General features: G+C 48.0%; 1 pseudogene; it reads right to left on the bottom strand.

Moving 5' to 3' along the window:
* Positions 1 to 2,793: 2,793 nt before the first annotated feature.
* On the bottom strand, positions 2,794 to 3,145 carry LOC144669953 (mitochondrial import inner membrane translocase subunit Tim8 A pseudogene; annotated as a pseudogene).
* Positions 3,146 to 12,139: the final 8,994 nt, after the last annotated feature.

The following is a 12,139-nucleotide window of genomic DNA, read 5'->3' as shown; positions in this document are numbered from 1 at the left end:
GCTGTTAGGGAGGGAGTTCCAGGATTTTGATCTGGCAACATTGAAGGAATGGCCATATAGCGGCAAGTCAGGATGGTGTGTAGCTTGAAGGGAAACTTGGGGGGTTTTCCCATACGTTTGCTGCCCTTGACCTTCAAGATGGTAGAGCTCAAGGATTTGGATGACACTGTCGAAGGAGCCTTAGCGAGTTGCTGCAGTGCATCTTGTACATGGTACACACACTGCTGACACTGTGTGTTGGTGATGGAGGGAGTGAATGTTTAAGGTATAGGATGGTGTGCCGATCAAGCAGGCTGCTTTGTCCTGGGTGGTGTCAAGCTTCTTGAGTGCTGTTAGACCCTATCAACTGGCCTTTTTCACCTGTAATAATCGTGTAATTTGTTAACCTCCTAGCCTGGGGGCACTCAGGCCAATTCTTGTGTCTCTACTGCTGCCTGGGTTGAGACCAACCAACTCAGCATAGAATGGGGCTTAAATCTGGGATGTCCAAACAGCATAGTTACCAACTGAGCTGTCAAGGAGCATTCAGATATCTGAATCTTCAATTCCACTTCCAAAATATTTAATGCAAAGAGTTAACATTACATTACAGAAAGCAGCAAAATATATTATTTTCCCTGAAGGTTTTTTTAAAAATCACCTTTTATCAAATTTAATCTGCTTTGGAAGAAGTGCTGCACCCTTGATGAAGTCCTATATATTTTGCAGAGCAGGTGACCTTTGAATTATGCAGTGGGCTGATGTCATATGGATCAGTGTGAGGTGGTGCATTTAGTAGAAGGAATAAGGAGGCCACCTATTTCTTGGCAAGTAAAAGTCTAAATATGGGATAGAGGAGCAAAGGGATTGGGGGGGAGAGGTGGTACAGATTCACAAATCATTACAAAAGCAAAATACTGCAGATGCTGGAAATCTGTAATCCAAAACTGGAGGAACAGCACCTCATCTTTCGACTCAACATTGAGTTCAACAACTTTAGACCATAACCCCTGCCTCCATCTTGTTCTGTGATTTACTTTTTGCTGGTTCAGCTTTGTCTCGCTTCTTTCTTAATCTCTTTGGACGGTTGCTATCCTGCCATTTGCACCTCATCGAGACATATCTTTTGTTTCCATGGTTTTTGTACCACGAAACCTTTTGTCATTTAACCTCTCCTGTGGCTTATTTTTTAGGAGATTACAATTGAAAAGCAGCAAAGATATGTTAAAAGAACTTTGGTTAGACAACACTTCAAAGTACTGTGCACGGTCCTGAACTTCATATTACAAAAAAGTTATAATCTTTAGAATGATTGACCTAAACGGAGTTGGTGTATTTGGTGACCGTTTTGATGCCTTTGGCGTCCCCTGGCAGCATGAGGCGGACGGCGCTCTGGATCTCCCTGGCCGAGATGGTGTGGGCACTTGTTGTAGTGAACGAGGTGCGAAACCTCAGAGGTGGTGCGTGGGAAAATGTCAACGGCGAAGGAATTCCTAACACTCACGGCCTTGGACGAGATCCTGGTGGAAGAGTGGACCTGGGTCAGCCCCCTGTCCACGTAAGTGGAATAGCTCTGCTTGCGGGATTTTCTCCCCTCCTTAGGCAGCTTCTTGGTGACTTCGTCTCAGCCGCCGCCTCAGGCATTCCACCCGACTTGGACCAACTCAAGCCACAGGCGCACTGGAAGAAGTGCAAAGGAGATCAACAGGAATGGTAACAGAACTGAGAGCTTATAACTATCAGGAAAGACAGAAAAGGCTAGGGCACCTTTCTCTAGCAAAGATAAGGTTGAGGAGTGACTCAATAGACATCTTTAAGATCATAAAAGGGTTTGATAGGGGAAACATAGAGAGGATGTTTCCACCTAGAGGAGACCAGAACGAGAGGCCATTAAGATAAGATAGTCACTAATAAATGCACCGGGAATTCAGAAGAAACCTCGTAAGTTAGTGAGAATGTGGAACTCGCTAACACACGGATTAGTTGAGGCATTTAAAGGGAAGCTAGATAAACAGAAGAGGGAGAAAGGGATAGAAGGATACATTGATGGAGTGAAATGAAGACGGCTGGGAGGAGTCCCTCGTATGGAGCATAAACACCAGCATAGACCAGTTGGGCCGAATGCCCTATCTCTGTGCTGTATATTCTACGTTATTCCATGTAAGTAACATGCTTAGTCAGACCTGCCTTGTTCCCTTTGCCTTCAGTTAAAATAATTGCCAAACTCCTTTTGTTTTTTTTTTGAATCAATGCAGCAGGCTTCTACTCTGGTATCTGATTTGAGTCCAGCAGTTCAGTGTGGATAGTTATTTGATAATTATCTCATCTTTTGCAGTTATTGATTGTTCTGATGTGATCTTACGGGTTTGAATGCTACACTTGTATGCTGATTGTGTAGTGGCTTCAAATTTGCATTGATACAAGCTGTGCAGTTTAATTTCGGTGAGAAGTCATTCGCACTTGAACAGAAGAAGTGAGAGCTCTTCGAAGCTGTAGTTACTGTTGTAATGTAGTAAATTCTGCAGCCAATTTGTGCACAGTAAGCTCCCACAAACAGCAATGTGATAATGACCAGATAATGTGTTTTAGTGATGTTGGTTGGGGGATAAATACTGGCTGGGACACTGTGGAGAACTACACTGCTCTTCTTTGAAATAGTGGCCATGGGATCTTTTATATTTTTTTGTACGTTAAAAATGCCACCATGCTTTATCTCTGGATGATATGACAATCATACAGAAAACTCAGTATCAAAGACATGTGAGCCTGAGTTAAGGTCCTTTTAAAAGTAGCCCCAGGATAGCAGGGTCCTGCGGAGCTGTGCCCCAACTGTAGGCAATGCTGTGCATCCCACACTGTGCCCATCCTGCACTGTGCCCGCCCTGCACTGTGCCATACGTTGAGGCAAATCCTTTGTATTACCGATCCACAGTACTCTCCTGTCCGCTCAATCGCTCAGGCTCCCTGGTGGCATCTTACTTTTCTGCGTCTGTTCCAGTCGATTGAGGATGAACTGGCTGGCGTCGATGAAACGTTCCACACGGTTCACAAGGCAGGTTTCTGTTCTGCTGTCAAGCCGGGGGCCTGGTTTATCCATACACATATCCCAGCAGAGCTCAGTGAGGCCATGAACCAGCTGTTGGAAGTTCTGTTTCTGACTCTCCATCTTTTATGTCGAACTAGGACAGGCAGGGCCTTGATTTAACATCTCATTGAAAGATGGCACCTCTGACACTGTGGCACCATCTCAGTCCTGCACAGGAGTGTCGGCCTAGATTGTGCTCAAGGCACTTGAGTGAGAATTGAACCCACAATCTTCCGACCCAGAGGCGAGTGTGTAAAAAAGGCTCTCTTGCTCTGCTCTAAATGTCTTACAATTAATCTCATATCAATGAACTCTTGTTCAAAGCTCCTCCGCTACTAGAAATTGTCTAATTCTATCCATCCTGACCGTTCTTTTATAATTTTAGACATTAACACAGCCTGTCAGTTAGTATCTTATCCCAGCGAGGATCAACAGAGGAGCAAGAAAATAGTCTTCAGAACATTGAAACATCTCCATTATTGAAATGTTCGACACCCACCACTAACTAGATAACGCAGAACATGAAACAATGGTTTTGTTTTAGATCAAAGTGAACTTTTTGCACGATTGATGGAGCATCATAAAGGACATTTTTTTTATCAGCTGAACAACAGAACGCTGACAGATTTCTCTCTCTCTCTAGCGATTACCATTTGCAACCACATATCAAAGTTGTGGAGAAGCGTCTGTCAGTGTTTTGTGACTCAACGTCACTCTAAGTGGTGATGATCATTACGGATGGGCTCCTCTGTGCTTCTTTCAGTGATAGAGTGACCTCTGAGAGATGTCTCCTGTCAAGGTTCTGACATTTCCAATGTCATAGGTAATGGACTGACCCATGAACTTCACAGCAATGCTATGGAGCGGAACAAACAGACTTCCATGTACAGATGATCGGTGGATTTTACGTGTCTTCCCCTGCAATTTTCTCCTCTCCATATAAAGTTTTGAGGCAGCAGCCTTCGGATTCATTGGGTTTGATCCTTCCCGATTGGCATACCTCGCGCATTTCAGCATTGTGCATTTTTATTATAACAGGGGTGGGTCAGCAGGCTGGTTGGTCATGGAAGGCTTCACAGTCAAAACGGGGCCTACTTTCTCTCAATGTCCATACAGGCAAGATAAAGCAACGGTTCCTGGATAGCAATGGAAGTGGACAAGGGGCAGAATTTTGAGGTCGGCGAGCGGGCGTGATTGGTGGGACCAGGAGTGGCCGGGAAATGGCCCGCTGCCCGCCATCGGCCCCCTGGCCGTGATTTCACGCTGGCAGGCCAGTTAAGACCTGCCCAGCGTGGAAACGCGGCTCTTCACTGGTCGGGAAGGGCCGAGCGGGGGTGGGGGCCTGTTGGCCGCCGGGTCCAATGGCGACCCGGCAGCTGGTTCAGAACCGGCCCAGGCAGCCCCAGAAAGGCTGCCACAGGAGGACGTCTGTTCTGCGTTGTCTTGATGGAGTCGAGCGCGGCTGGAGACGGCAGGCGGGAGGGCAGGTCGGTGGGGGGTGGGGAGGCACTCGGCCCCCTGCTTTTTGGATGAGTGCCTTACGATCCTGCTGGAGGAGGGGGCTGCCAGGAGGGACACACTTGTCCCCAGAGATGGGAGGAGGAGGCCACCGCACCTCACGAAGAGGGCGTGGGAGGAGCTGCGCTGGTGAGTAGCCATGATGCGGTGTGGTGCACATGGGTGCAGTGCCAGAAGCGGTTCAATGACCTGCGGCGCTCAGGAAGGGTGAGTACTGTTTTGGCATGGGTCAGTGTGCAGAAGTGTTAAGGTGTGGCCCCGCCTCACCCACCGTGGATCTCAGGGATGTTAGAGACTGAGTGCCAACTGTCAGTGACGCCGGAGCTGGCCAAGGGGGTGAGCCCTGGCTGCTTGGACTGAGTGCCTTGTGGCTCGAGGGCCACAACTCGGATGTGCCCTGCGAGGTGCTCCTCAGGTGGGGTTGGCCATGCTGCAATGGCGCTGCGGGTAGAGAGTGGACTAATCAATGCTCCTCTCTCCTATCAGGAGAAGATGAGCCATAACCAGGCAGAGAGAGCACACACAGGCAGAGGCCTACCCAACTTGCTGCAGATCAGCAGGTTCGAGCAGGGTGTCCTAGAGCTGGAGAGCGAGCATTGTCCCCGTGCAACCCAGCGTGGAGAGGCGGGGGTGCCAGACGAAGGTAAGAGCTCAGTGCACAGAGGTGAGACTTTCAGATTGTGCAACCATTCTAGTGCAGTCTCTTCACTGATGGGAGTCTCGAACCTGGAGTGCCCATTGATTATTGAAAGACGATGGTACCATGATGCTGATCTCCATTGTCTCATCAGGGTGCCTGGCATGCACAGTGACAGTGTGGTGAATTTAATGACATCTCCTAGTTCTCCCTTTTAGATTCACCAGCACGCACTCGTTCTCTGGACCCCAAAGAGCCACCACTGATGCCAGAGGACCACCGGGCTTCACTCGTACCTGCGTCACACCCGCTCTCTGAAGCAGGCAGCAGCACACATACCAGCACCTCAGAGGGCATTAGATCGGCAGCTAGAATATCGGTGCACATTGGTGAGGGACCACACTCGCTTGAAGTGCAGGCAGAGGCAGAGAGTGCTGAGGGTGCCAGCAGTCGGAGGACTGCTGGGGACCAGGGCGATGCTTGGTCAAAGACAGATGGTGAACCTCTGGAGCTGCGCCAGATGCTGGATGTCAGCGGGATGTGCGGTAGGATCTGGCGGAGATCCATGAGAGTCCTCATGAGGGTCTCCATTGTGGAGGGGTCCATGCAGAGCGTGAGCACTGCGTTGACCCTCATGGCCGAGTGCACTGTCTCCTCCATTGAGAGAGTGCAAGTGGAGAGGCAGCTCCACGGACAGAATCAGGGGTTCCTGGGGTTGCGCTCGGACCTGCAAGCCCTCACACAGGCACTGACCTCAGGTGGTCCGTGCCAGTGCGGGAGATGGATGAGACACCCAGTATCCCAGCTAGGTGCCCGTCCATCCATGGTGAGCAGGTAGGTCCAGAGCAACCTCACGTTGGCGCATGAGCTGCTTGTTGTCTCTGAGGGCTCCTCTCAGGGCGCCCTGGAAGACAGCAGCAGCTCCTCCACCCCTCTGCCAGTGACCGTCACATCTGATGAGGCTGCGATGCCTGGGGAGATGCCAGCCATGGCACTGGCCGCTCCCTCCCAGGCGGGGCCAGCACAGGCTCCACTGGCCAGAGGACGACTGCCAAAGTCATCCAGGCCAACAAGACAGCAGAGTCAGTAGGCTGTCTCCAATGCCGGTGCCAGCGAGGGAGGGTGCACCAAGACACAGCACTCACAAATGTAAGTTTAAGGCACCATGAGCACGAAAGGAACAGTTCACGGGTGATTTTCTGTTCATTTATGTTTGGTTTCTATGTCTGCTGGTGTGGACATCAACACCAGCAGTTGTAATGTCATAATGATTTCAACGTGATGATAACATTAAATTTGCTTTTGTTCTGATGGCCTGAGTATGCTTCATATCTTTTCTTTCTGGTGTGGGGTACGCCGGTATGTAATGCTGGACATGAGTGGCTGGATACTTTATTGCGCAGGTATTGAGTGGACTTTGGGTGCAAATGAAAGGCTCATTTCAGACGTCTGGAGGCGGCAGTCTTGGCATGAGGTGGAATCAGATCTTTGGTAGCCTAGCTGAAGGAACATTGGATCAAGACGTCCTTGGTGTCCCTGCCTCCCTGGGGGTAACCGAGGTCTGCCTCCATGCTCTCAGCATTCTCCCAACTGTGCTCCTCTTCTGACTCACTGCTGGACTCACCATCTGTGGCCTCTGCAGCTGCATCAACATCCTCTTCCTCCAGAGGGTCCCCCCTTTCCAGTGCCAGATTGTAGAGACTGCAGCCTGCAACCACTATCAGTGACACACGGGGGGTATTGTAGTGTACCGCCTGAATGGTCCAGGCATCAGAAGCGCATCTTTAGAAGACCTATAGTCCTCTCTATCACTGCCCTTGTGGAGGCATGGCTCATATTGTAATGCTGCTCTGCCTCTGTTCTTGGGTGGCAGGGAGGCATCATGAGCCACTTTTTCAAAGGATAGTCCTTGTCATACAGCAGCCATCCATCCAGCCGGGCTGGAGCACTGAAGAGCCTTGGCACCTGGGAATGTCTCAGGATAAAAGCATCATGGGAGCTGGCTGGGTACCTTGCACAGACTTGTAGAATCTGCATCTTGTGGTCACACACTATCTGCATGTTCATGGAGTGGAAGCCCTTCCTGTTGATGAAGGCACCGGGCTCACCCACTGGCGCCTTGATGGCCACATGTGTACAGTTGATTGCACCCTGGACGTGGGGGAACCCAGAAATCGCTGCAAAACCTCTGGCTCACTGAGCCTGGCTGGCCTCGTCCATGCGGTAAAGAATAAAGGTCAGTACCTGTCTGAACAGAGCTTCTGTCACCAGCTTGACACAACTATGGACAGCTGATTGGGAGACTCCACACAGATACCCCAATGACACCTGGAAAGAGCCGGAGACATAGAAGTTGAGGGCCTCTGTGACCTTCAGAGCCACTGGCATGGGGTGTCCACCCACACAGTCAGAGCTGATCTCAGGCCCAGTCATCTGACAAATGGAGGTCACTGTCTCCCTTGAGAGGTGGAGCCTCCATTGGCATTGCACCTCGGACATATTAAGGTAGCTGCATTGCTGCCTCTAAACCCTGGCAGCAGGATAGGCCTCTTCTGAGGCCCCTAACGCCTTGGAATCCCTGCTGGCTCTGCGCCCCTTGTGCCTGTGCCTCTCCTCTCACAGGTCCCTCCCCTGGAGGCTGCATTGGGACATCTGGCCTCCTCTCCCTCTCCCTTTTGCCCCTCTCATCCTCCTCAGAGGAGGCGCCACAAGTGGAGACCACAATCCCCATTACCAGGGTGACGGAAGGCTGTCTGAGACCTGGAAGGGTCCACACGGTCTGAATCCTCTGGGGGGCCTTGGAGACAGCAAGAAGACCTGAAATGAAGCCTGGGAAATGCTAACAAGCCCCGAACAGAGATGAAGCTGCCAAGTTTCAATAAGTCACCAGCAGCAAATTGCGTACCAGACTCCTCACCACTGACACTGGCAATGCCGCTCATCCTTTTTATCCAGCATGAGGTTTTCGAAATTGTCGCCTGCCCGTTTTGCCCGTGCGACAAGCGCGAAATCGCACAGGCAACAAAAAATATCACCATCAATTGGCTTTTGACTGGCCTTAAGCGGCCTCTCAATTAATGGCGGGCGTGGCTCCGGCACCCGCTAACGCCGGCCAGCCGAAATAACGCGTGAGTGCGCGGTGACAACGGGACGCTCACCCAACATCACTGCACGCTATTATACGCCCGATCGGGTTGGGCGCACACCCGCCCGTGAGATGTCAGATTCTGCCCAAAGTAATTTATAATTGAAAATGCTCACAGAAGTGTCACAACAGGAAGTAAGATTTTGTAAGCAGCATGTGTGTGCAGGTATAAAAAATTTAATATATATTTAAGTGATACAGATTAGTTGATGATACGGAAATATTCTCAATATGAACTGCAGAAACCACAACAACTGTGTGGGAAAGGGGGCTAATAATTTCCCAATGCATTAACGATCATCAGCAACAACCTAACGTTCTCCACTCATACTTTGATATCAGTTTCGACAGAAGAGAAACATCTTTTGGGGCTGAATGATGTTAAGGCACATTGAATTATCCTTAAAGGGATGCTAGTATGGATGGATTACTGTCAGCAGGCAATCGTATAAACCCACCATTCTTCACAAGCTCCAGAGCCTGATTTTAAGCAACATGTTTGCCATTTCTCACTTTACGTTGTTTGTGAAGAGTTTGTTAGGGAGTGTTCCTGTTACTCATATTGACAAAGGGTAGAGTTGAACAGAAAGCATTGCGATATTGTTAGGCAAAGCTTCTTTGTTTTATTATTCATTCTGGGGACTTGGACATCACTGGGATGGAGTGGCATTTATTGCCCATTGCTAATTATCCTCGAGATGCTGGCGGTGAGCCACCTTCTTGAACCATTGTCGTCTATGGGGTGTTGTTTGGGAGGGAGTTCCAGCATTTTGACCCAGCGACGATGAAGGAAGGTACAGCGATGTATTTCCAAGTCAGGATGAGGTGTGAGTTGGAGGGGAACTTGCAAGTGTTGGTGTACCATGCATCTGCTGCCCTTGTTCCTTCTAGACATTGGTGTCGAAGTTTTGTGAGGTGCTGCTGAAGGAGCCTCGGTGAGTTGCTGCAGTGCATCTTGTAAATGGTACACACTGCAGCCACAGTGCGTCACTGGTGGAGGGAGTAGATATTTTAGCTCATGAATGGGATATCAATCAAGCGGACTGTCCTGTCTTAGATGGTGTTGAACTTTTTGAGTGTTGTTGGAGCTACCCATCCAGGCAAAGAATAATCATGACAGGTTACATTCAAGTACAGTGTTAATAAATAAATGATATGACTGCGGGTAATAATTGAAGTTAACGCACTATGTAACATCCTACATTAAGAATTCCCGCAGTTTAAAGGAGAAGGGTTTCCTTAGCTTTCCTGAACCCTGAGGAGGGGATGGTAGTCAGAGGTGAAATTTAGCCATTAGCAGAATGGGCTTTAGTGCAGCAATTTTGCACTGCACCCTCCTTCAGGTTACTATTGAGCAGGGGGATCTCAGCAACAACAACTTGCATTTGTATATCACCTTTACCATTGTAAGATGTCCCAAGGTGCTTCGGAGGAGCATTTTCGAACAAAGTTTGACACCGAGCCACATGAGGAGATATTAGAATAGGTACCCAAAAGCTTGGCAAAAGAAATAGGTTGCAAGGATCATCTTAAAGGAGTAGAGAGACAAAGACATTCATGGAGGGAATTCCAGAGCTTAGGGCCTAGATGCTTGAAGGTAAGGCCACCAATGATGGAGCAATTAAATTCAGGAATGCGTAAGAGGCCAAAATTAAAAGAGTGCGGAGATCTCCAGGGGGTGGAGAGTTTGAGGAGTTTACAGAGGTAGGAAGGGGTGAGGCCCTGGAGGGATTTCAGCTGAAATTAATGGAGTAAATATGTCAGCGGATAAATGCATTGCCCAATCAGGCCAGGGAGATTGAAGATTTGATCCCCTGGCTATATTGTGCTAGTTCATCTTAGCTAGTTCAGCAATAGCAGAATCACAGTTGACTTCAGTTTTATTTTTAACAAGTTGTTGATGAATTACCAATCTTTGTGTTGCTTCTATAATCTCTATGATTGCTTGTGCTTTCATCCTATGAATCATCTCTACAGTTATTAACCCATGGAGACTCAGAAAACACATGAACACATTTCTCATCATTACTAATGCCAAGAATCTAGTCAGCATGGAGTTAAAATGAAATTTGTGAAAAGGAAGGATTTATTGTTTTGATATCACAGAACATGGCTGGTTTTCCCAGAGGGACCTATCAATTTCAGAAAAATGAACAATCTCTCGGTGAGGCATATGTCATAGATAAATTAAAAGATTAAATGGGCAGGAAACTCCAAAATTCAACAATAAATTCATTGAAGTGAAGACTTATCTCCTACTCTAACTTGGTTGGGTGAACCTCTCTTCACATTAAAACTTTTCATTCTTGATTTATGTTACTGTGATGATTGTTGCTCTAAATTTTCCTTTATTGTTCCTCATTAGTTTTACTTTCAGCATCCTTCACACCCTTGTCCACTCTGCACCCTAGCCGTTTGAAATTGAGACTAATAGTATGTTTCCAACTCTAACTTATTCTTCTGTAGTGCCTCAAAACTGTGGATCTTTTCCCTCAGGTCTTCTGTCTACTATAATCTTTGAAAACCTAACCCTGGTGTTGCCCAGTCACTACTTTTAGATTTCTTTCAACTTCTCTCCCATTCTATTCAGCCCTAAAGGCATTGTCTGTTGTGGGTTGTGAACTTTCACTAAAGTTTTTCAGTGTCTAAAAATGAAGATCCCAATCTTTTTAACTTCAGTGAATTGAGGAGTTGATTCTAATCTGGCCAGAATTGTGGTCTCCTGGTAATGAAGACCGGGACCAGGAATTTTAACTTGTTGGGTGGGCGGGCACGGGAGCGGTCAGGAAGCTGACCGCCGCCTACAATCGAGCTCCGACATCGATTTCACGCTGGCTGCCAATCAGCATGCTGCAGCGCTCAGCATTACCGGGGTGGGGGCAGGAGGAGGGCGAACTCAGAAGTTCACGAGTGTGAGCAATGAAAGCTTCCTGAGGCACAAAGCTGCCTCAGAGAGCTGCAGATTTTAAAACACAAAACTAAAAAAGTTACCACTGTTAAAAACATGTCCCCTCTTTTGACTCTGTCACATGTTATGAATGAAATGCCAACTTAAAAAAATTTTTTAATTGGCTCTTGGAAACCTCATCCGCACCCCAAGGATGAGGTTTCCTAAAAGATCCAAAGGCCATGAAAAATTTCATTTCATTATAGGAGCATAGGCATAGGACATAGACATAGGAGCAGAAGTAGGCCATTCGGCCCATCGAGTCTGCTCTGCCATTCAATGAGATCATGGCTGATCTGATGTCCCTCAATTCCACTTTCCTGCCTTTTCCCTATAACCCTTGATTCCCTTACTGATTAAAAATCTGTCTATCTCAGCCTTCACCATACTTAATGACCCAGCCTCTACAACCCTCTGAGGTAAAGAATTCCACAGATTCACTACCTCTGAGAGAAGAAATTCCTCTTCATCTCTGTCTTAAATAGGCAACCCTTAACTCTGAGATTATGCCCTCTGCTCCTAGACTCTCCCACAAGGGGAAACAACCTCTCAGCTTCCTCCCTGTCAAGCCCCCTAAGAATCTTATATGTTTCAATAAGGTCGCCTCTCATTCTTCTAAACTCCAATGAGTACAGGCCCAACCTTCTCAATCTCTGCTCATAAGAAAATTCCTTCATACCCAGGATCAACCTAGTGAACCTTCTCTGGACTGCCTCCAATGCCAGTATATATTTCCTTAGATAAGGGGACCAAAACTGTTCACAGTATTCTAGGTGTGGTCTGGCTAGTGCCTTGTATAGTTTTAGCAAGACTTCCCTATTTTTATGC

This window comes from Cetorhinus maximus, chromosome 30, assembly GCF_964194155.1.
Source record: "Cetorhinus maximus chromosome 30, sCetMax3.hap1.1, whole genome shotgun sequence".
Classification (NCBI taxonomy): domain Eukaryota; kingdom Metazoa; phylum Chordata; class Chondrichthyes; order Lamniformes; family Cetorhinidae; genus Cetorhinus; species Cetorhinus maximus.
Note: the sequence above shows the minus strand (reverse complement) of the source record. Positions and strands in the feature narration are given on the sequence as shown.